At 36.8% G+C, this 25524-nt stretch overlaps 1 protein-coding gene across 1 annotated transcript in view; it reads left to right on the forward strand.

The window, feature by feature from the left end:
* The first annotated feature begins 9297 nt into the window (after positions 1 to 9297).
* The window catches only part of LOC122791637 (leucine-rich repeat and fibronectin type III domain-containing protein 1-like), a 684457-nt gene continuing 668230 nt past the window's right edge, over positions 9298 to 25524 (forward strand). Inside the window, exon 1 of the mRNA XM_044059490.1 lies at positions 9298 to 9388. The gene's annotated coding sequence lies outside the window, so the exon portion shown is untranslated. The remainder of the gene's footprint in view (positions 9389 to 25524) is intronic.

The raw sequence follows: 25524 nt of genomic DNA on the forward strand, positions 1-25524 counted from the left end.
AAGTGACAACAAAATAAAAAGCATGTTTTAGAGCAGGTCAGGATATGGTTAAGAGTGAAACGCCATGAACTCTTTTGCTAGATGTGCATTAAAATGGTTTAAAGAAAAACGTAAGACAATTGTTTAGAAGTAAGGAAACAGAAACTATTAGCAGATAGATAAGAAGAAGAAGACAAAAAAATATGCAATGGACAGAATTTAAAAGAGGTGAAATGTGAAGTACTAACAAAGAGGTCATTGTTAGTCCACTCTAAATGCTCATAGCTAAAATTATAAGCATTAAATAACGGTGTGATGATTTGTCTATACATTAGCATGTTTTATTACTCTAATAGAGAATTTAAAGATACAAGTATAACTCTTCAAAAGCAATCTCCAAATGAGAACCAGGAATGTGGTATTTGAAGGGATATTACAATAGATAAAATCAAAGATTGCTTGCCGAATAAAAAAAAAATTAGCAACCCAGTCCTGACATATATATAAACACATTTCATAAAATAGACAAGATAAAATGGAATAAAATATTACAGCAACAATTTCACAATTATCTAAAAAGTATATGTGTGCATATCTATGTTAAGGAGGGGTTATAGTGTCCTTGTTTAAAAATGTATGCAAAAGCATATAGGCCTATAATATCTTAAGACATATTGTTAATTAATTAACATTTAATGCAATTGTTCTTGAAATCTTAAAAAAAAAAAAAACTTCTGCATTGGGATAAGCAAGATGCAGATCACTTGTATAGGGGAAGGGTCTTTTTAACAGTCGCACTTACTACTGCAACAGAAAGATGAGAAATATATATGGATATGGTTTCAAAAACTGCTTATGGTTTTCTTTGATCTGGAAACTACTTTTGACACATTTAGTAAGACATATAGGATGTACTGGCAAAGAAAGTTTACAATGAATTAGATGAAAGCTTCGTATGATTAAAACTGAGCACAGTTGTTAGTTTTAACAAAGAGGATGCTCTCTAAGAAATTCCCTGTTCATAAAATGGCTTATTATGGCTTCCCATTAGAGAGTATGCCTTCCTGTATGCACCCCATGCAGGCTACCATTCAGACCTGGCTTGACAGAGAAAACTGCACACCCCTACCCCTTGCACAGCATGTTGCATACCTCTGCCCCCCCCCCCACTTGCAGGGGATAACACTACAACTATTCCTGTCAATAACTTTGGTCAATTGGTACAGCTGGTCTCTCCTTCTACCCCATCAGCTCACTAAAGTGCCCAGTTTACTTGTTAATTCCAGGTCACCTGAGCAGTAATTAAGGTTTTCTCCTTCACTGCCATAGTCCTGGCCCTTTAACACTTTAGTAGAAGAAGCAACCTTATCTTTTCTCATTTGATTTATTTTTAATTTTGATCTCAGCGCTACTTAAATCATGTTACCTGTTTTTCTATGATATTTTATATTGTTTAAATCTTTAATATTATTTCCGGAGTGATTACTCAGAATATACTAAGAACAGTAGATGAGTTGAGGTTTTGTATTTGGCTCTGCAGTGTAATATACAGTTTGTATTTACTGGCGGAAAACAACACATTTGTGATGCATGAGGCAAAGAGCTCATCTGAATGCCAGGCTCTTTCAAATACAGAAAAAAATGGCTCTCCTCCTGTTAGTTGTGACTTGTCATAAATTTATATCTAGCATGTGTACTATTTGTGTACTTCTAGTATGATCATCATTTATATATTTCTGACAGGTTCTTTTTTTGTCCATTAATTTTCAGGCAAATTCTCTGTTGTCTTATTATATAAATATAAGGAAAATTTATGGTTACTACACTGGAAATGAAGATTTTTGTGACATGACTGAAATCCTCTGGAAAAAAGGTAACCTTCACATTTATTGTGCCATTGTGTCATTGTTAATGGTTCACAAACAATTATATCTCAACTCAGTGTCACTAAATTGAATCTCTAAAGTTTGCATTCAGCAATTTTCAAAATATTATAAAATTAAATTATTGTATCACCATTAACTACATTTATGATTTGTAATACAATGCTACTATGTTTTGAAAAATCCTGATATACTATTAGAATCTCTTACCATGTAATCAATTTAGAAATTCAAGGTTAGAACTTGTGGCAGCATAGATATTTTGTATTGGTTAGGAAGAAGAAATATTAAACAATCATTAATATTAATCTGCTTTCAAAAATGGCAGAAATACTGTTTTGTTTACCTTTTCAACTCTTGATGAAAAGCAAATAAGAATCAGTTATTTAAATGTAGACATCTTACTGATGTATATGAGAGTTATAAAATGTTGAGTGCTTAATATAAATTTCACTTGGCCTTTTTACAGTTTAAAATCATCGTTTTGGTTGTCTGGAAAATGTATAGATAGTTGTTTTACTAGAAGAATTGCTTTATCTCCACAAATAACTACCTAAAAACAACAGTCAGCATAAATGAATCTGATCATACCTCCGATAGTAACGGTATTATTATATGCTCATCAGAAGGATGCCAAGAAATTAATCTTTAGAGTGAAACTCGAGAAGTAAATCTCTTGGCCGCCATGTAATGAACATATGATGGTAGGCTAAGACTGGAGATCCAATTATAATTGTGATGCATAGAGATTTATCTGCTTTATGAAATGCTAGTTAAATAAAAGTAAAGAAAAAAGTGTATAATATTTTGCTGTCTTTCAAAGGTGGCAAAATGGACAGAAACCCATATAAGTCAGAGCAAGATTTCGAGTCAAAGTCAGGGACATAGGCAGCAGGCAGAAACAAAGGCATATTAACGTTTGCTGTCATTGATTGCTGGCTGGCATATCGATTCCTTAGTGCCTAATGTGAGATCTGTCCATACAAGTACTTTGGGGGCTGCTTAATAGCTATTGAGATCCAGTCTCAGAGTATAGAAAGCTAAAACAATAAGGCAATAATGGCAGGTTAGGCACCCAGACACAAATTAGTTCAGCAATATTCATATTTATAGGGGCATAATAAAATGAAGTATTTAGGATTATGGATTAAAAATTATTCTGGTGTGGCAGCTAAGGATATGAGGGAAGAGACTAAACAAAAGGAAAAACAAAAACTAAGGAAATGGAAATTTTGTTATATGGATATGGATAGTAACGATACAAGCAGTTAAAATGTTTTTAGTCCTTTTAGTCTTATATACAGTTCAGTCATATTTTTATCAACCAGAGGAGAAGAGCTGAAGGACTTTATCTGGGAGGCAAGATGGCAAGAGCCAAGTGGAATAAGATGATTCTTCCAGTAAAACAGCAGATTGGGATTACCCAATTTGAAGGAGTATTTCAGAGCTACAGATTTAAGGCTCTTATACATAGCACAAGCAGATAACTATAATTCAAAGTAGAAAGGGATGATGTTGAAACAGGAGGAAGCTCAAGAAACAAGAAGAGACTGGGATTTTGGATGCAGGCCTTTAAGGAGAATAACAATAATCATAAGGAATATTATATCCATAAAGTAGCAGAAAGTATTCTAAGAACTAAACCAACATGGGGATGGAGAGAGGATATTCTGCCAATAGGGATACAGACAATAGGCAAGAGGGGGCTGGAAGTTATTGTAGAAAGCTCACAAAGGAACCAAGGTATTGGGAGCAAATAACTAGATGTGGAGAGGTAATAGAATGGGAAGCGACCAACATTTTACTTGGACTGCAGGTTAGAGACTGCCTTCTCTATCAAGGATTGATATCAGAGTATAGGTAAAGAGAAAGAAATGGGGGGGGTCCTAAACAAAAGACCAGCACTGGTAGAATTTTTAGTAGAATCTAGAACAGAAGCTACTATTAAAAAGGAATAATTAGTAGAGCATATAAAATATTGCATGATAACTATAAGACTAACTCAGAGGAGGTTAGAAAGAATTGGGAAGAGAGACTGGATAAGAAATTCACAATGAAACAATGGGAAGATATAGGTACATCTCCCAAATATGCAACACAATCTAGAAGATTTAGGATTTTTGTTTGGAAATGTTTACATAAACATTTACCCCAAGTAGACTCCACTGATTTTTTTTTCTCAGGTAGGCAGGAAATGTTGGAGGTGTGATAGGGAAGAAAGGGGTACTTGGGAACATATTTTCAGGGAATGGAGTGGGTTGGTGGTCTGTAAGGATTCCATGCAGGATGCACTGTCAGAGATGCTGGGTTGGTGGATTGGTGTGACGGGCGAGATGATTTTTCTGAATTGCCCAGCCATGGTAAAGCCTTGCTGTGTTTAATTATGGTGGCTGCCAAAAAAGTAATTACTAGAAAATCGAAATCTAAACCAAATATATTAGATGTTGTGAATATAGTAACAGAGTTAAAATAACTGGAATTGAGATCTTTAGAAGAGGGTAGTAGCGACCTACATAGTAAAAAATAGGAATTGTGGGAACAATACCTACAGGGGAGGAATGAGCTTTAAAAGAAGGCAGGACTTAAATGAGCCATGCGATGTTTGACTGAAAATGATTGGGTAGATTATAAGTGATGCATAATGTTTGCAACTGGGAGTCTGTCATTATGTTTTGTGATGTAAAATGCTTACAACTAGGATTGTGTCAGTGTGGTTTGTTTTCATTATATAAGTGTATGATTGCTTATGCTGTAAGTGATGGTTTAATAAAGATGTTACTTGTTTAAAAAAAGAGGCAGGAATTGAATACTTTATGTAATGTTGTAGGTTATATGATATATAGCTATATATGTGAAGTGTAATGTTTGTTAATGTTAATTTGTTAATACAGCTTGATTAATTTTGTATAAATGTATATTTGCCTATGTCACAAGCTAATACTCAATAAAGGTGTTTAAAAAAGTGATTAACTAGTTTGTCATTCCCCAGTATTGAAACATAATCACAGAGCTCTCTCCAGTATATGAGCTTAAAGAGAAACTCTGTCAAAGTAATATAATATAATAATTGCTTATATATTTCAATGAAAGATGTAGGTTGAGAAACAATATGATTGTTTTTCTTTTTTGTTTTTTTTGTTTTTTTGCCTTGCCTTGCCTTACCTATAGTAGCATAAAGTCTTGTCATAAACCATTTACTGGGCCAAAGCTGACATAAGCTCTATAATTCTGAAGGGTGGCACTTACTTCATAACCCAATCATGCACCAAACTCTTCCATACTTTCTGAAATAGCTTTACTTAGTCATGAGACATAAATATAGCAAACAAAAGGAAAATGACTAATCAGCTTTAGATAATCAATGGGTACTTAGAAGAAAGTGCTAGAAACAAGCACAATTTTTCAAAGGTCTTTCACTGGTTTTGTATACAATTTAGAAAAACTTTCAGACACCACTGATCTGTGCCTAATGCTGACTGCTGCACATTAATACATACAGTATGCCACACAGGTCATGTTCTTGCAGTATACAGTAGGCAGTAAATATGTTGCTTTAGCTGATCTGTATAACAGCAAACTAAGGAATGAGATGCTGTAAGTTATTTTAACAGAATCAAATGCTAGAATGAAGTTACTCATTGAATCTGACTGGGCGTCTGTGGCCTCTCCAGATGAAAATTCAGGTATTGTCTCATTGGGAGAACTTTAATTTGCTAAGGTAGGCTGCTTTAAGGCACATCCATCATTCCACTCAATATAATTATTTAATAACCATGACACCATGTAGTGCCATCTTACTGAATCAGAAGCAATGGTTAAAATACAGGAGGGATAGTTCAGCAAATACTATCACTGAGGAATTCCGTTTATTTTTTGAATTCCACCTCTTCTATTTAGATATCTCAGCTGCACTACTTGTGTAGAATGCTGCGACACTCTTTGAAAACAGACACAGAAATATGTGAAACTGTTATGTTAACCATTGCATGCTCTGACACTGAACCAATATGAACTAGTTTGCTAGTTCTTTGATGGGAAATTAATAAGGCATGATTGTATGAATATAAAGCATATTATGTATTTATCTTTTAGGCTTTATATGGGAAGGTAGAATTCCAAAAGCTAAGTACAGTCAGAATCTTAGCTTAAGACAAAATATAACTTTTGTGTAAGCTGTTGTGCTATATTGTTAAAGAAAATACAGAAGGTGCAGCTGCCCCAGGTGCAAGCTGTTATAGGGTGTGACTGGTATTTCATTATCTGGCACAAATGCAGTACAATGACTCGTTTAAAAATCTGCAGCTGTTGAAATTCAGGCATAGAAGTGACAACCAGCAGCTTCATAGTGGTATTCATAGCTATGTAACAAAGTCTGCAGCATGTTCCTCTGCAGAGAACCCAAATACGTGTATAGATGGTAATTCATTGAACTACTTGGCACTGACTCACAATTGGCCATAACATATAAGAAAAACAGCATATGCAAAATAAAGTATAATGTCATGTAAGTGAAGAAGATGAGTCTAGAAAGAACATACTGATATGAGCATTCATATAGGAGAAAACAAAACATGACTCACAGTCATCAGGTGGGAAATGCAGCGGTGCATGAATTTGTGAATAAAGATAAAGTGCACACCAAAAGCATGATGATGCAATCAGAATGTTGTTAATTTACATATGCCATTGGCTGTTACTTGTGTGACATGAGGTGCATTTCAGAGACAAAGGCAGGTATTCTATACTCGTGTTGAAAAAGGAGTTAGAGTCATTCCTTGTATTGACAGAAGGTGAGAGATTTTTCTTGCCTAGAAGATGAAGGAGTTGATTTTAGACTTAATTTCTTCTCTATAATACTGGAAGTTGGAGATTTTATCCATCCAGATATCAAAGTACCTGAAGTCCAGGATGTGGTGATTTCTAAACCTGTTGTAATGAGGAAAGCTTTTGTTGGGTACCAAAATTCATAACTGTTTTTCTTCATTATATATTAGCCAAGTGGGCTGGTCAGTGACGATTGCCTCACGTTGCTGTTAAATAATTTATCAGAAGCATTAGACCTTTATATCTGCATATAATCTCATGACCCCAACTGCTTGTTTCTGGAGCAGCTACTCACTTGCTCCATTACTTTTACTGCACTGGTTGTAATTTTCATGAAGGGCTGCTTCAATCATGGTATTAGGAGAATAGTTTGAATATTGTCTGTAAAGGAAAAGAAATGATATTTGAACAAAATAAATCAGAACTTTATTTTGCCATCCAATAATTTACTCAAAGTTTATATTAGATGCAATTTATGACAATGTTCAGAATATAAAAGTGACAACAAAATGAAAAGCATGTTTTAGAGCAGGTCAGGATATGATTAAGAGTGAAACGCCATGAACTCTTTTGCTAGCTGTGCATTAAAATGGTTTAAAGAAAAACGTAAGACAATTGTTTAGAAGTAAGGAAACAGAAACTATTAGCAGATAGATAAGAAGAAGAAGACAAAAAATATGCAATGGACAGAATTTAAAAGAGGTGAAATCTGAAGTACTAACAAAGAGGTCATTGTTAGTCCACTCTAAATGCTCATAGCTAAAATTATAAGCATTAAATAACGGTGTGATGATTTGTCTATACATTAGCTTGTTTTATTACTATAATAGAGAACTTAAAGATACAAGTATAACTCTTTAAAAGCAATCTCCAAATGAGAACCAGGAATGTGGTATTTGAAGGGATATTACAATAGATAAAATCAAAGATTGCTTGCCGAATAAAAAAAAAATAGTAACCCAGTCCTGACATATATATAACCACATTTCATAAAATAGACAAGATAAAATGGAATAAAATATTACAGCAACAATTTCACAATTATTTAAAAAGTATATTTGTGCATAACTATGTTAAGGAGGGGTTATAGTGTCCTTGTTTAAAAATGTATGCAAAAGCATATAGGCCTATAATATCTTAAGACATATTGTTAATTAATTAACATTTAATGCAATTGTTCTTAAAATCTTAAAAAAAGAAAAACTTCTTCATTGGGATAAGCAAGATGCAGATCAGTTGTATAGGGGAATGGTCTTTTTAACAGTCACACTTATTACTGCTTATTACTACTGATATAAAAAAAAAATAGTAACCCAGTCCTGACATATATATAACCACATTTCATAAAATAGACAAGATCAAATGGAGTAAAATATTACAGCAACAATTTCACAATTATCTAAAAAGTATATGTGTGCATACCTATGTTAAGGAGGGGTTATAGTGTCCTTGTTTAAAAATGTATGCAAAAGCATATAGGCCTATAATATCTTAAGACATATTGTTAATTAATTAACATTTAATGCAATTGTTCTTAAAATCTTAAAAAAAGAAAAACTTCTGCATTGGGATAAGCAAGATGCAGATCAGTTGTATAGGGGAAGGGTCTTTTTAACAGTCACACTTATTACTGCAACAGAAAGATAAGAAGTATCTATGGATATGGTTTCAAAAACTACTTATGGTTTTCTTTGATCTGGAAACTACTTTTGTTAGTAGTAAGACATATAGGATGTATTGGCAAAGAAAGTTTACAATGAATTAGATGAAAGCTTCGTATGATTAAAACTGAGCACAGTTGTTAGTTTTAACAAAGAGGATGCTCTCTAAGAAATTCCCTGTTCATAAAAGGGTAGTAAAAGGGCTTATTATGGCTTCCCATTAGAGAGTATGCCTTCCTGTATGCACCCCATGCAGACCTGGCTTGACAGAGAAAACTGCACACCCCTGCCCTTTGCACAGCATGTTGCATACCTCTCACCCCCCCCCCACACACACACTTGCAGGGGATAACACTACAGCTATTCCTGTCAATAACTTTGGTCAATTGGTACAGCTGGTCTCTCCTTCTACCCCATCAGCTCACTAAAGTGCCCAGTTTACTTGTTAATTCCAGGTCACCTGAGCAGTAATTAAGGTTTTCTCCTTCACTGCCATAGTCCTGGCCCTTTAACACTTTAGTAGAAGAAGCAACCTTATCTTTTCTCATTTGATTTATTTTTAATTTTGATCTCAGCACTACTTAAATCATGTTACCTGTTTTTCTATGATATTTTATATTGTTTAAATCTTTAATATTATTTCTGGAGTGATTACTCAGAAGATACTAAGAATAGTAGATGAGTTGAGGTTTTGATTCTGCTCTGCAATGTAATATACAGTTTGTATTTACTGGCGGAAAACAACACATTTGTGATGCATGAGGGAAAGAGCTCATCTGAATGCCAGGCTCTTTCAAATACAGAAACAAAAATGGCTCTCCTCCTGTTAGTTGTGACTTGTCATAAATTTATATCTAACGTGTACTATTTGTGTACTTCTAGTATGATCATCATTTATATATTTCTGACAGGTTCTATTTTTGTCCATTAATTTTCAGGCAAATTCTCTGTTGTCTTATTATATAAATATAAGGAAGATTTATGGTTACTACACTGGAAATGAAGATTTTTGTGACATGACTGAAATCCTCTGGAAAAAAGGTAACCTTCACATTTATTGTGCCATTGTGTCATTGTTAATGGTTCACAAACAATTATATCTCAACTCAGTGTCACTAAATTGAATCTCTAAAGTTTGCATTCAGCAATTTTCAAAATATTATACCATTAAATTATTGTATCACCATTAACTACATTTATGATTTGTAATACAATGCTACTATGTTTTGAAAAATCCTGATATACTATTAGTATCTCTTACCATGTAATCAATTTAGAAATTCAAGGTTAGAACTTGTGGCAGCATAGATATTTTGTATTGGTTAGGAAGAAGAAATATTAAACAATCATTAATATAAATCTGCTTTCAAAAATGGCAGAAATACTGTTTTGTTCACCTTTTCAACTCTTGATGAAAAGCAAATAAGAATCAATTATTTAAATGTAGACATCTTACTGATGTATATGAGAGTTATAAAATGTTGAGTGCTTAATATAAATTTCACTTGGCCTTTTTACAGTTTAAAATCATCGTTTTGGTTGTCTGGAAAATGTAGAGATAGTTGTTTTACTAGAAGAATTGCTTTATCTCCACAAATAACTACCTAAAAACAACAGTCAGCATAAATGAATCTGTTCATACCTCCGATAGTAACGGTATTATTACGTGCTCATCAGAAGGATGCCAAGAAATTAATCTTTAGAGTGAAACTCGAGAAGTAAATCTCTTGGCCGCCATGTAATGAACATATGATGGTAGGCTAAGACTGGAGATCCAATTATAATTGTGATGCATAGAGATTTATCTGCTTTATGAAATGCTAGTTAAATAAAAGTAAAGAAAAAAGTGTATAATATTTTTCTGTCTTTCAAAGGTGGCAAAATGGACAGAAACCCATATAAGTCAGAGCAAGATTTCGAGCCAAAGTCAGGGACATAGGCAGCAGGCAGAAACAAAGGCATATTAACTTTTGCTGTCATTATTTGCTGGCTGGCATATCGAGTCCTTAGTGCCTAATGTGAACTCTGTCCATACAAGTACTTTGGGGGCTGCTTAATAGCTATTGAGATCCAGTCTCAGAGTATAGAAAGCTAAAACAATAAGGCAATAATGGCAGATTAGGCACCCAGACTCAAATTAGTTCAGCAATATTCATATTTATAGGGGCATAATAAAATGAAGTATTTAGGATTATGGATTAAACATGATTCTGGTGTGGCAGTTAAGGATATGAGGGAAGAGACTAAACAAAAGGAAAAACAAAAACTAAGGAAATGGAAATTTTGTTATATGGATATGGATAGTAACGATACAAGCAGTTAAAATGTTTGTAGTCCTTTTAGTCTTATATACAGGTCAGTCATATTTTTATCAACCAGAGGAGAAGAGCTGAAGGACTTTATCTGGGAGGCAAGATGGCAAGAGCCAAGTGGAATAAGATGATTCTTCTAGTAAAACAGAGCAGATTGGGATTGGGAGCTACAGAGTTAAGGCTCATACATAGCACAAGCAGATAACTATAACTGAAAGTAGAAAGGGATGATGTTGAAACAGGAGGGAAGCTCAAGAAACAAGAAGAGACTGGGATTTTGGATGCAGGCCTTTAAGGAGAATAACAATAATCATAAGGAATATTATATCCATAAAGTAGAAGAAAGTATTCTAAGAACTAAACCAACATGAGGATGGAGAGAGGATATTCTGCCAATAGGGATGACTGCAACTAGGGATACAGACAATAGGCAAGAGGGGGCTGGAATTTATTGTAGAAAGCTCACAAAGGAACCAAGGTATTGGGAGCGAATAACTAGATGTGGAAAGGTAATAGAATGGGAAGAGACCAACAATTTATTTGGACTGCAGGTTAGAGATTGCCTTCCCTACCAAGGATTGACATCAGAGTATAAATAAAGAGAAACAAAAAGAGGGGGGGGTGGTCCTAAACAAAAGACCAGCACTGGTAGAGTTTTTAGTGGAATCTAGAACAGAAGCTGCCATTAAAAAGGAATAATTAGTAGAGCATATAAAATATTGCATGATAACTATAAGACTCACTCAGAGGAGGTTAGAAAGGATTGGAAAGAGAGACTGGATAAGAAATTCACACTGAAACAATTGCAAGATATAGGTACATCTCCCAAATAAGCAACACAATCTAGAAGATTTAGGATTTTTGTTTGGAAATGTTTACATAGACATTTACCCCGAGTAGACTCCACTGATTTTTTTTTTCTCAGGTAGGCAGGAAATGTTGGAGGTGTGACAGGGAAGAATGGGGTATTTGGGAACATATTTTCAGGGAATGCAGTGGGTTGGTGGTCTTTAAGGATTCCATGCAGAATGCACTGTCAGAGATGCTGGGTGGGTGGATTGGTGTGACAGGGGAGATGATTTTTCTGAATTGCCCTGACATGCTAAAGCCTTGCTGTGTTTATTTATGGTGGCTGCCAAAAAAGTAATTACTAGAAAATCGAAATCAAAATGGTGTGCCAGTGATATGCAACAGGGAATGGATAGCAAATCAACAGGTCTAAAGTTACAAGGCATCTCATCCAAAGGAAGACACACAAAGGAGTGCAACACCCCCCACCCCCCTTATGCTGTAAAGTAGTGTCAGCAATTGATCTACCTGAGGAAGGGAAGAGAACCCACAGCCTTCTACACCAAAAACAAGTGTGCTACATGTTGCATCGGGTCTACCTCTGAATCCAGTAATTCCAGAATCCTGAAGATGAAAATGCAGAGGGAAAAATCACAAAACGTAAAATACCAAACCACATAAGTTTTTGCAGGTCAAGTAAACACTTGCCCAATGTGGAGAATTATGCACATTCTCCAATATAGTGCAATCCCGGAGTAGGTATATATAGTTAGAGGGGTGGGGGGGTGCAGCCGGGTCTATATCACTTTGCTGAATGGAAGATCATCAAATCGCCATTCATTGAACCCCTAATTATCGAAGCCACTAATTGCTGAATGGAATTTTCAGCAAAATGTTTCCTAGGGCAAACCAGTGGTTGGCCACCATCTGGAATTTGCCATTTTTCCCACTGTAGTGCGATGTCGGAGTTGGTATATTTAGTAGAGGGGTGTTTAAAATTCCATTCAGTGATTAGCAGCTTTCATAATTAGGGGTTCAATGAATGGCGAGTCGATGATCTGCCATTGGATAAAGTGATATAGACCCAACAAAGCCCCCTATGTAAGTCAGTTTTAGTGTGTTTTATTGTTGTGATGGGCAAGTGTTTACTTGCCCTGGGAAAATGTATGTGGCATTTTAAGTTTCATGATTGTCTTCTTGGTATTTTTATCTTTAGGATTCTGGAATTAGGGGGTTTAGAAGTAGATATGTTGCCTCACTGACACTTAAAAGCCACAATGAAATTTTGTGACTCATAAAGGCAGACTATAATCCTTAGTAATTTAGAAAATGAAAACAAATAAACAAAATTAAAGGAGAACTGGCAGTTGATGTGGAGGTTAAAGTCACTTGCTTGTCAATAATTAAGGTTCAGAGTTTAACTCTGAGTGCAAGTAACTAACTAGACTGCCCCTCGTGAGAATTATACACAGACACACACACACACACACACACACACACACATACACACACACACACACACACACACACACACACACACACACACGCATGCACGCACGCACGCACACACACAGAGACACACACACACACGCACACACACAACCACGCACGCGCACACACACACACACACACACACACACACACACACACACACACACACACACACACACACTTTCACAAAAGCACACACACACACACACACACACACACACACACACACACACACACACAAAATCTTTATCTTGTCATTTGCATTGCATTTTAATTCATGCAGTTACATGAGTGTAATCCTAATATTGGTGATTCTGTAGCATTGTTCTTGACAAACGCCTCCTGTGAGGTCCTAAAGCCCTACTGTGTTTTAGCTTGTCAACATGTTTGGGCCTAGTTTTATTTACACAGAGCTCTCTCCAGTATATGAGCTTAAAGAGAAACTCTGTCAAAGTAATATAATATAATAATTGTATATATTTCAATGAAAGATGTAGGTTGAGAAACAATATGATTGTTTTTCTTTTTTGTTTTTTTTGTTTTTTTGCCTTGCCTTGCCTTACCTATAGTAGCATAAAGTCTTGTCATAAACCATTTACTGGGCCAAAGCTGACATAAGCTCTATAATTCTGAAGGGTGGCACTTACTTCATAACCCAATCATGCACCAAACTCTTCCATACTTTCTGAAATAGCTTTTACTTGGTCATGAGACATAAATATAGCAAACAAAAGGAAAATGACTAATCAGCTTTAGATAATCAATGGGTACTTAGAAGAAAGTGCTAGAAACAAGCACAATTTTTCAAAGGTCTTTCACTGGTTTTGTATACAATTTAGAAAAACTTTCAGACACCACTGATCTGTGCCTAATGCTGACTGCTGCACATTAATACATACAGTATGCCACACAGGTCATGTTCTTGCAGTATACAGTAGGCAGTAAATATGTTGCTTTAGCTGATCTGTATAACAGCAAACTAAGGAATGAGATGCTGTAAGTTATTTTAACAGAATCAAATGCTAGAATGAAGTTACTCATTGAATCTGACTGGGCGTCTGTGGCCTCTCCAGATGAAAATTCAGGTATTGTCTCATTGGGAGAACTTTAATTTGCTAAGGTAGGCTGCTTTAAGGCACATCCATCATTCCACTCAATATAATTATTTAATAACCATGACACCATGTAGTGCCATCTTACTGAATCAGAAGCAATGGTTAAAATACAGGAGGGATAGTTCAGCAAATACTATCACTGAGGAATTCCGTTTATTTTTTGAATTCCACCTCTTCTATTTAGATATCTCAGCTGCGGCACTACTTGTGTAGAATGCTGCGACACTCTTTGAAAACAGACACAGAAATATGTGAAACTGTTATGTTAACCATTGCATGCTCTGACACTGAACCAATATGAACTAGTTTGCTAGTTCTTTGATGGGAAATTAATAAGGCATGATTGTATGAATATAAAGCATATTATGTATTTATCTTTTAGGCTTTATATGGGAAGGTAGAATTCCAAAAGCTAAGTACAGTCAGAATCTTAGCTTAAGACAAAATATAACTTTTGTGTAAGCTGTTGTGCTATATTGTTAAAGAAAATACAGAAGGTGCAGCTGCCCCAGGTGCAAGCTGTTATAGGGTGTGACTGGTATTTCATTATCTGGCACAAATGCAGTACAATGACTCGTTTAAAAATCTGCAGCTGTTGAAATTCAGGCATAGAAGTGACAACCAGCAGCTTCATAGTGGTATTCATAGCTATGTAACAAAGTCTGCAGCATGTTCCTCTGCAGAGAACCCAAATACGTGTATAGATGGTAATTCATTGAACTACTTGGCACTGACTCACAATTGGCCATAACATATAAGAAAAACAGCATATGCAAAATAAAGTATAATGTCATGTAAGTGAAGAAGATGAGTCTAGAAAGAACATACTGATATGAGCATTCATATAGGAGAAAACAAAACATGACTCACAGTCATCAGGTGGGAAATGCAGCGGGTGCATGAATTTGTGAATAAAGATAAAGTGCACACCAAAAAGCATGATGATGCAATCAGAATGTTGTTACGAATTTACATATGCCATTGGCTGTTACTTGTGTGACATGAGGTGCATTTCAGAGACAAAGGCAGGTATTCTATACTCGTGTTGAAAAAGGAGTTAGAGTCATTCCTTGTATTGACAGAAGGTGAGAGATTTTTCTTGCCTAGAAGATGAAGGAGTTGATTTTAGACTTAATTTCTTCTCTATAATACTGGAAGTTGGAGATTTTATCCATCCAGATATCAAAGTACCTGAAGTCCAGGATGTGGTGATTTCTAAACCTGTTGTAATGAGGAAAGCTTTTGTTGGGTACCAAAATTCATAACTGTTTTTCTTCATTATATATTAGCCAAGTGGGCTGGTCAGTGACGATTGCCTCACGTTGCTGTTAAATAATTTATCAGAAGCATTAGACCTTTATATCTGCATATAATCTCATGACCCCAACTGCTTGTTTCTGGAGCAGCTACTCACTTGCTCCATTACTTTTACTGCACTGGTTGTAATTTTCATGAAGGGCTGCTTCAATCATGGTATTAGGAGAATAGTTTGAATATTGTCTGTTTAAAGTGCAAAGGTTTGAAGTATAAACCTATGCATTTGTGATGCTTGCAGATTTGCTTTATGTTGACTGTGTGGTACACAATGGAACCATTGCAGTCAGTTTTCACTTTAATGCTTTAATGTCTACATTTTACTTGGGATGTGGATTACTTTAGTCTTCTGAGTCACATGTGACTGTATAGTGCACTAATTATAGAAATGAATGCAATGCAAATGAGTAAGTGTGAATGAGGTTTGTTACTGTTGATGATAGCATCTCTGTTGTATGAGTTATTAGAAGAACCAGTTATGTGGCAGCACTGTGATGCCTTGTTGGATTGTACTAATGACTATTACCACACGGGATACTTTCACCATTTCATTCATCTGTATCATTACATATATGAGTGTTTGCTTCACTGCAGATAATAGCATTTGTGCAACTGCCTCTGTTCATTTCTAAATATTTGTAGTGGAGTACACTGTCGTCCTGCAAAATGGCAACATGACTTTTTCTTTGCATATGCACAGCCTGCTATAGCTCTGAACTGGACTGTGAAAATCATTTTAGGCTTCTTGCATGGACATGTATAGAACTTTGCTGTTGCACATTACTTACATATCCCACCATGTATATGTGTTATGTGATTGTTGTCCTGTTAGATTATGCAGAGAATTATGCAAATTGCTACAAGAGGCGGCTGGCATTTAAGACATAATATGATTAATGACATTCTTCCCTTCCTGGCTTATATCTGCCTCATATATCTACGTACTTTTGTCAGGTCTCCAATTTTTGTTTCCCTTCTGCAAGTCACCATTGATCCATAGGGAAATCCTCCTTGGCCCACTGGGCCCAATGTCACTATGACCAAAGCTTAAGCTGAAACTGTTGAGCAGAATGGGATTACCTCATCTAATGAGATCTCTGGCCCAAACCAGGCAGGTAACTTACAATAATTATTAGCTCCAACTCCTTTTAGAGTGGGAGCACATGGTGAAGGCTTTGATTGACTCAGCAATGCCCCTATTGGATAACATCCAACAAACCTTCCTGCAGTAGACATCCAACAAACCTTCCCGCAGTAACTAGAAGACATATTGTACTGGCAGACTGATTCTATCAAGAAACCAGGCATTGTATAACCCTTGACACTAGCCATCCAGACCCAAAGGCCCTATGTACTGGATTCTAGTAATGCTGCCTTTGGCCAAAATCTACCATGCTGCTTATACAACCTCCTATTCCTACCCAATTTTCTACCATTTAATTGTGTGTACATGTGGATATGTTTCCCATGCCAGTCCCCACTGTGTGTCCACTTCCAGCCCTGTTTGTTTTTATCTTATGCGTATGTCTGTGTACCCATACTGCTTGAATCATCATTAATTCCACCTTCATTGTTGCTTTCACCTCTGTCTTTTTGCCTTTTCTCTCCCTATTTACAAATGTGCCATTTTCCCACCAAAGACTAATAAATCTTGTCATCCCCAGCTTGCTTTACCTTACAACGTTGCTGCTGTGTCTTTCTCATCTAGCAGATATTTACCTTTCCTCCAGATTTAATGAACCAATAAGGTGTCCATGTACTGGGTCACATTAACTGCTCCCATATATATTGCTTTTTCTTAGATGTGTACACTAGCTTCTTGGCAATGCTATGACAGCTCATGCTATCTGCTATATTTCTCTTTCTTGCTCTATTGATTTTTTTTACTAAAATGCATTGAATTATTTGTTGCAGCTATTGTCAGTTTTTTGTAACTTTGTTACTTTGTATGCTTTTCTAGTGTTATTTGCTGTTGCTATTGTCATTTTTTTTGTAACTTTGTTACTTTGTAAGTTTTTTTCTAACTGTACTCTATTTGAAACTTTTGTAAGTGAATTACTTCTGGAGCTTTTCTCCCAAGGACTCCATTGAAAACAGGCTCCTTGAAGCCCAATGGACTATCCTGGTAAACAAACTTCAAATAAAAATAAAATAATAAAATGTATTATAGCATGAGATCACTGCTTATCCTTTGTTTCAATCTCAGCAAGTCATTCTGCTTTGTTTGGAAATATTACCATTGGCTTGCCTATCTGCACTAAAGATGAGTTATGTGTCTACTCAGGTTATTTGTAACTACTTCTTTATTCATGTCTGTTTAGCAGTACTACATTTTGTGCCTATACAGTGTTAGTCCTACTGTGTATTAATGTGCTGGGCAATAATTCCAGCCAATAGGCCAAGTGGCTTAAGCTGACTGACTGTTTTCAGGTAATACCAGAGTAGTAAACTGAGCCTGCATACCCAATATCCAATTGTCGTCTAAAACAGAATGACAAATGCTTCCTTATAGTTAATATTATAAGCAAATTTTAAAGTATACAATTTTGCCATAAGTACTATTCAAAACCACATTTGGTCTGATGTTAAACATGTTCCTCAATGAAATATGAATATTGCATTGTCCTTGATTATATTTGGATATAATGAACTTTTGTTTAACATGCAGGCATTGATAAAACCTCATATAAATGATGTTAGTAAGGCAGATTCCTTTTATTCCTTATTTTTGAAGGTTTGTTTCTGTTCACACAAAGATGCCTGGGGAATCTGCTTCCTTAGACTGAATTCTGGTATTAAGTAAATTATAAGAAAAAAATCGATCCATATAAAGTGAAACATAAGAAAGAAATTGCATTCCATTCTTTTGAAATCAGTTCACTTTATTATTACAATTATAGCTATATCCATATACTAAAACACTACTGTATGCAGCTTTGCTTACTGGACCACCATTATAATGTGTGTTAGTCCTAGCCCCAATCCTACCCCTGGCACTAACTCCAACTCTGCACCTTACCTTATTAAGGCCCTTTCTATAACACTGTCACTACACAACCAGTGCCAGATCATGGACAAATGGGGCCCTAGGCAAGGTAATGGAAAAGGATCACCCCCACAATCCCACCCCAAGTCCAAGAATTCCAGTTTTCCATTACTTAGTTATCTCTCTCCATTTACCATAAACACTGTTTAAAACTGTCAGTGAGCATAATATTCTCTTCTTTACTTCTACAATGATTACAAATACTTGGATTTAATTTAAAACTTTTATTTCAGATTTTATACAACAAACACTGATAGCCATTTACTAAACAAAACAATACAGTCTCACAGTAATAAACAAACTTAGCATGAGCAACAGTTAACTTCCCTGCTCTTGATACTCACATTCATTGAAACATCATTGAAACCCACATTCCTAGAAAATGCATATTATCAGTGGTGGATTAAATATACCTGGACTGTTTTTAAACCATACCCCCAGCACACATTTTTAGGACCATGCATAAATGCATTTGATTCTTGATTCAACTTCTTGATTGTATCAAATTATATTCCTTATTTAATACAGTAACACTTGTTAGTGTGTGTTTTAAATCTGTAATGTTGAATATTTTCTACTAAGCACTGAAATAAAACACATGAACCAATAATGATAAACCTACCAGTTCCAGAACCTTTAAATCTTAAAAAAGGCTGTGGTAACTGCTTGTTATTATAATCCACCAATATCAGTCAATATGCACAATCTTGGTAGAAGTAAAAGTGATCTGAATAATTCCAACTTAAGAGAACTGTAACCAATGAAGATGTCACTGTTGGCAAACAGCTTTCCATTTCAGTGCCTCATTTATAAATTCAGCACCTCTGCCTTGAAGATTAATTTGCCTGTTTTACATTAAAACAAACAAAATGGTGTGCCGGTGATATGCAACAGGGAATGGATAGCAAATCAACAGGTTTAAAGTTACAAGGCATTTCATCCAAAGGAAGGCAGACAAAGGGTGCAACACCCCCCACCCCCCTTATGCTGTAAGGTAGTGTCAGCAATTGATCTACCTGATGAAGGGAAAAGAACCCACAACCTTCTACACCAAAAAGAAGTGTGCTACATGTTGCATCGGGTCTACTTCTGAATCCAGTAATTCCAGAATCCTGAAGATGAAAATGCAGAGGCGAAAATCACAAAACGTAAAATACCAAACCACATAAGTTTTTGCAGGTCAAGTAAACACTTGCCCAATGTGGAGAATTATGCACGTTCTCCAATATAGTGCAATCCCAGAGTAGGTATATATAGTTAGGCAGGTGGGGGGTGCAGCCGGGTCTAAATCACTTTGTTGAATGGCAGATTATCAAATCACCATTCATTGAACCCCTAATTATCGAAGCCACAAATTGCTGAATGGAATTTTCAGCAAAATGTTTCCTAGGGCAAACCAGTGGTTGGCCACCATCTGGAATTTGCCCTTTTTCCCACTGTAGTGCGATGTTGGAGTTGGTATATTTAGTAGGGGGGTTTGGGGGGCAAAGCACCCATCTGGGTAGGTTTTAAACTTTATTATTTTGTTTACAGTTGCTAGGGTGGCCTATCGTTGATTTACTCTAGGAAAAATTTTGCTTAAAATTCCATTTATTGATTAGTGGCTTTGATAATTAGGGGTTCAACGAATGGCGAGTCGATGATCTGCCATTGGATAAAGTGATATAGACCCAACGAAGCCCCCCATATAGGTCAGTTTTAGATAGTGCAGTGTGTTTTATTGTTGTGTTGGGCAAGTGTTTACTTGCCCTGGGAAAACTTATGCGGTTCGCTTTTTTAAGTTTCATGATTGTCTTCTTGGTATTTTCATCTTTATGATTCTGGAATTAGGGGGTTTAGAAGTAGATCCGTTGCATCACTGACACTTAAAAGCCACAATAAAATTTTGTGACTCATGAAGGCAGACTATAATCCTCAGTAATTTAGAAAATGAAAACAAATAAACAAAATTAAAGGAGAACTGGCAGTTGATGTGGAGGTTTAAGTCACTTGCTTGTCAATAATTAAGGTTCAGAGTTTAACTCTGAGCAAGTAACTTAACTAGACTGCCCCTCAAGTAGGGAATTATACACAGACACACACAGACACAAACACACACACACACACACACACACACACACACACACACACACACACACACACACACACACACACACACGCCTGCACACGCACACACACACACACACACACACACACACACACACACACACACACACACACACACACACACACACACACACACACACACACACACACACACACACACACACACACACACACACACACAAAATCTGTATCTTGTCATTTGCACTGCATTTTAATTCATGCAGTTACATGAGTGAGGAGAGGAGAAAGCTCCATTAACTTGGCTGGTATTGGTAGACAACTGCATATATTTCTTCTGTGGATTCATTTTGATTGGCTGATGCTCTGTTCTATTCTACCAGTATAAAAATCCTATGTTTGTTTCCAAAGATGATATTAAGAAAACATCCTAATGTTGACGATTCTGTAGCATTGTTCTTGACAAAAGCCTCCTGTGAGGTCCTAAAGCCCTACTGTGTTTTAGCTTGTCAACATGTTTGGGGCTAGTTTTATTTACAGAATGCTTTTTTTATTTAGTGAGCATTTTATTTGTTTTATTTATTTATTTTATAGTGATGTAGTGAAGCAACACCCTCACCAGCCAACACTGGGCCTTCCAGTCAACATAGGCCCTAGGCAGTTGCCTAGGGCACATACTGCTAGACCTAGCTCTGTATACATTCAGAGATACTTTACTTACACCAGCACACATGCAATGCTAAATCACTACCCTTCCCTCAGGGCTGGTGTTAGTAGTATGGGGGCTCTCCAGCAGTTCTTATCTTGAGACCCTTCACTAAAAGATTATGATCAAGTATGCTTGCCTATTCTGTTACTTAGAAGGGTGCTAAAATGATCAGTCCACTTACCTATTTAAATAAAATGCAAACAATGAATGAAAGTTTAACACCTTGGTAACCCCCCCAACCTGTCCTCACACATATCAAAATATGCTGCACCAATTCATAACATCAAATGAGGCAACAGCAAAATCCAGTTCCGTAAAAAGTAAGCCTAACTCTTAAAATTTCTCTTTAGTCATCCAAATACACAGTCCCAGATTCAACAAGAACAAAAGCCATACAGATCACAAACCAACCATTCCAGCCTGCCAAACACTAGATTTTACAACAACAAACTTTATGTTATCTGTCGTGCCATTGCCTAACCAACAATGATTTGGCTTTGCAAAAAAAGAAACCTCAAAACCTTGGATCGAGATGATTGTCACTGTGAGGTGACACCCTGATCTGAACCCATGTGCAAAAATGGGAAAAAGGGGTTGTGGATGGATGGATGGATGGATGGATGGATGGATTGCCACAGCTGAAATACCACACTCTAAGTGCTTCAACTAGGACTGCACTACCAAAGTTCTGTACTACCATACCATCACTATCACTATCTGCTGATCGGGCTACCTAATATTTTGTGTATAGGGAAGGTGCCCCAGTCATCCTACGTTAGTTATGCCTTTGCTCTCTGATGATGGCTATGTTTCACCCCACATTAGCTATGGCTCTGACTTCTGTTAATTATTATTTATTATTTTATTTTATTTACATTTGTTTACCAGGTAGTGTCCTCCTGGGCTAGTAGCCCATTTACAGTGGAGACCCAGGGAGAAAAGTTCCAAAGGTAGATAAACAAATATTGAATTACATAGATGTTCATGAACATTTCATTACATAAGTGTAAGTTTAAGAAAAACACTTAAAAAAGATAAAAATAGTACATCATAGGAACAAAACTGAACCATGTATACCACAAGAATCTTAACTGGGTGAAAACTGAGACAGAGATAGTGAGCATGCCTAATGAGGAGATTTGTGCACATTTAGAACTAATATAGTGAGTAGCAATGGGAATTATGAAGTACTGAAAATAGTCGAAAATAAAAAAGTGAGGGGATGATCAACTATAACCTTGAAGAACAGACAATCATGTGTAAAGAAATAGATGGGTATAGTTGAGAACATAGTAGGAGAGAGGAGTTATCCAGAGTTACAGCAATGACAGAACTACTTGCTTTTAAGGTATTTTTTTTTTTATTTTTGTTTTAAAGGAAGAACAGAAGGGGGTGTTATGTAAGCTTAGGGGCAGAGCATTCCAAGACTTATCTGTTTTGTATGAGTAGAGGGAATCACTGTGGTAGTTATGTGATTGTGTTATTTTGAGCAGTCATCTATCAGAAGATTTAATGGATCTACTGTTTACCTTTAGTTGGTCTAGGGTTGAAATTGCGGGCAGCTATATGGGTTGTGTATAATGTTTTGGGTGAGGGTAAATTGGTTTAGAGTTAACAAGTTGGGGAGCTCTAGCCAGTTAATTTGTAGAAGAGCAGAACAAAGGTGGGATTTATGGGTTTGACTGGTGACACATTTTGCAATTTTGTTATAGCAAGTTCCTAGATTATGAAGATCAGTTTTATATAAGTTGATGAAGATGTGAGAGCAATCGTGAAGTGTGGAGTGAAGCTGAGATCTAGCTGTGGCTAGCCTGGCTTGGGGTGTTAGGTAAAGTTTAGCTCTGCAGAGAGAAACGTGTTTGGAGTAGACTTTTTTAATACTAAGTGAGATATGAATATTGGTATGAATATTATTTTATTTTATTTTATTTATCATTTGTTGACCGGGAAAGTCTGACTAGGTTCCACAGAGCCTGTTTTCAGAGGAGGCCCGGGGAGAAATGCTCCATATGCATGTCTTTGGAATGAATATCAAATCTGAGATGGTCATCTATTGTAATACCTAGGAGCTTGGCCTGGTTTGTAGGATCAATTTTGGTACTATTAGTAGAATGAATAGAGAGGGGTAGGGAGCTTTGCTTTGTGGTTTTGTGAGTAAAAGTTATTAATTTGGTCTTATTAGGGCTGAGGATGAGTTGGTGGTTTGATAGGAAAGTTTCAATTTCCAGGAATGCTTTTTGCATCTTTTCTTGTAGTTATTGTGGGGAGAGGGCTGAGCAGATAAGAGATGTATCATCTACATATCATATGATTGAGGAAAGTTGGGATGCTTTATTAAGGTTGTTAATAAATATAATAAATAGCAGGGGGCCAAGTATTGAACCTTGGGGTACACTGGTGGATACTGGAAGTAGTGGGGAGAGATTGTTCTCCCATTTAGTAGCCTGTTGATAGTTTGATAGATAACTGTGAAACCATGTCAGGGATACTGGACTGAGATTGAGTGCAGCAAGTTTGTTGAGTAGTAGTTGGTGGGAAATGGTGTCAAAAGCTTTTGACATGTCCAGGAAAACTGCAGAGACTAGTTGTTCTTTATTCCTGAATTGATGAAACGTGGTAGTGAAGGATAACAAGGCTGTGTTTGTGCTATTCTGGGGTCTAAAATCATGCTTGGTGTTGGAAAGGAGGTTGATTGTGGTAAGGTGGTTGAGGAGTTGTAACTGAATACATTTCTCTAGGATTCTGGCTATGGGTGGGAGGATAGCTATGGGGCGATAGTTTGAGATTTCTTGAGAGGGGCCACCCTTGCAGAGGGGGATAATGTTCTGAGGTGGAATGACTAATTAGTATAGAGATAGGACAGGCAACTGATGGAGCTGCTATTTGATTGTTTATGGCTACTGATCACCCCACAATACATATGTCTGTGCTCCTTGTTGATGGCTACCCTTCACTCCACATTAGCTATGCCTCTGCTTTCTTTTGACAGTTATCCTTCATCTCACATTAGCTTTGCCTTTGATCTCTGCTCATGGTTACCCTTTGCCCCACATGAGATATGCCTCTGCTGTTTGTTGATGGCTACTGTTCACCCCACATTAGCTATATCTCTGCACTCTGTTGATGGTTATCCCTCACACCATATTAGCAATGCCTCTGTTCTCTGTTGATGGCTACCCTTCACCCCACATTAGCTAAGTCTCTGGTCTCTGTTGATGTCTGCTGTACACCCCACATTATTTATCCCTCTACTCTCTGTTGATGGCTGTCCTTCACCCCACATTAGCTACACCTCTGCACTCCATTGATGGCACCTCTGCTCTAAATTGATGGCAACACTTCACCCAATATTGGCTATGCCTTTGTTCTCTGTTGATGGCTATTGTTGACCACGCATTACTTATCCCTTTGCTCTCAGATGATGGCAACCCTTCATCCCACATTACCTATGCCTCTGTTGTCCATTGAGGTCTATTGTTCAACCCACATTAGCTATATCTCTGCCCTCTGTTGATGGTCAGCCTTCACCCCACATTAGCTATGTCTCCTCTCTGTTGATGGCTTCCCTTCACCTCACGTTAGCTTTGCTTCTCCTGTTCATTCATGGCTACCCTTCACCCCACATTAGCTATGTTTCTGCTTCCTGTGATGGCTACTGTTTTCATCGCACATTAGTTGTCCCTCTGCTCTCTGTTGATGGCTACTCCATCCCACATAAACTATTCTTCTTATCTCCATTGGTGACCACACTTCACCCCAAATTAGTTATGTCTGTAGTCTCTGCTGATTTCTACTGATCACCCACCTTAGTCATGCCTCTTCTCTCTGTTGATGATTACCCATTGCCCCACATTAGCTATGTTTCTGCTCTCTTTAGATGCCCTTCACCCCACATTAGCTATGTCTCCTCTCTGTTGATGGCTTCCCTTCACCTCACGTTAGCTTTGCTTCTCCTGTTCATTCATGGCTACACTTCACCCCACATTAGTTATGTTTCTGCTTCCTGTGATGGCTACTGTTTTCATCGCACATTAGTTGTCCCTCTGCTCTCTGTTGATGGCTACTCCATCCCACATAAACTATTCTTCTTATCTCCATTGGTGACCACACTTCACCCCAAATTAGTTTTGTCTGTGGTCTCTGCTGATTTCTACTGATCACCCACCTTAGTCATGCCTCTTCTCTCTGTTGATGATTACCCATTGCCCCACATTAGCTATGTTTCTGCTCTCTTTAGATGCCCCGAACCCCACATTGCCTATGCCTCTGCTCTCTTTAGATGCCCTTCACCCCACATTAGCTATGCCTCTGCTCTCTCTAGATGCCCTTATGTTAGC

Source organism: Protopterus annectens, chromosome 1.part0, assembly GCF_019279795.1.
Source record: "Protopterus annectens isolate FY-2018-M chromosome 1.part0, PAN1.0, whole genome shotgun sequence".
NCBI classification, from domain to species: Eukaryota; Metazoa; Chordata; order Ceratodontiformes; family Protopteridae; genus Protopterus; species Protopterus annectens.